Consider the following 1,410-nt stretch of genomic DNA (forward strand, 5'->3'; position numbering starts at 1 on the left):
GAAGGTTAAGGGACACCCCTGAGGGCTTAGCAGTCAGTAGGACATCCCTTGAAGGCTCCTGGACTGTGAGAAGGGACAGACTGAGCTTAGGGACCTCCAACCCCCAGTGCATGAATTTCATGCACCAGGCCTCTAGTCTATAATAATAAAAGTGTAATATGCTAATTAGACCAGACAGCCAAACAACCTTCTAGACGTTGTTCCAGACAACCTTCTGGATGAAGCCACAGAAGTGGGAGTTGAGGCAGAGGCGGCCGCCATTGCAGATGGGGGCCGAGGCAGAGGCAATTAGGGGTGATTAGGTAGGCAGGTTAGCAGTTAGGGGGTTATCAGCCAGGCAGGCAGGTGAGCAGTTAGGAGCCAGTGGTCCAGATTATGAGCAGGATGTCCAACTGCTGGTTTAGGCCTGATCCTGCAATCAGGCCTAAACTGGTAGTCAGACATCATCCGAGGGGCCCTGGATTGTGAGAGGGTTCAGGCTGGGCTGAGGGACCCCCCCTCCATGCACAAATTTCATGCACCAGGCCTCTAGTGTATTATATTTGAGGTAAAGAGCAGGACTTTAATTACTTAAAATAATATATGTTAGATTTATATGTTGTTCTTCTCAATAGCACCTTTGTACTTAAATAGGTGAATCCCTTTTTACAAATGATATACAGAGCCACTGACTGTTTCAATAAAATAATAGCTACTCAACTTTATTCTTAGTTACCTCTTTTCTAAAACTGTTAGGGAAGTATTTTTTTAGTTTATTAGTATCATTAAATAACTACTGTCTTTAATGTCTTATACTGCTCAAGCATTTAACTTTGTTATTATTATTTTTTTTCTGAAAGGTAAAAAATGTATCGACTCCATCATGAAACATGAACAATTTTGGTTAGTACATACCTGTCTTCCACCTTGGAAGTCCACATACTCTTAGCAGGGACACATTTTACCTTTTTTTTTTTTTTTTTTTTTGGTTCTATTAGAAGCTCACCATGTTGATTTTTTTTAACTTTATTTTTATTGTTGACACTATTACAGATGCCTCCATATTCCCACCCTTTCGCTACCTCCACCCAGTTCCAGTTGCATCCCTCCCCCTGGCCTTCACCACACTGTTGACTATGTTCATGGACTAGGCATGTGTGTTCTTTGGCCAATCCCTTCACCTTCTTTCATTCAGTTCCTCTCTCCCTATCCCCTCTGACAACTGTCAGTCTGTTCCATGTATCCATCACTCTATTTCTGTTTTGTTTGTCAATTTATTTTGTTCATTAGATTCAACACATAAATGAGATCATACGTTATTTGTTACCATGTTGATTTTTAAAGTACTTCTTTTGGGTGTTTTCAGGGCTATCTGTGTGCATGTGCATGTTGATCTTATTCAAACTCTCTCTCTCTCTCTCTCTCTCTCTC

The sequence above is a fragment of the Myotis davidii genome, unplaced genomic scaffold (assembly GCF_000327345.1).
Source record: "Myotis davidii unplaced genomic scaffold, ASM32734v1 scaffold126, whole genome shotgun sequence".
NCBI lineage: Eukaryota > Metazoa > Chordata > Mammalia > Chiroptera > Vespertilionidae > Myotis > Myotis davidii.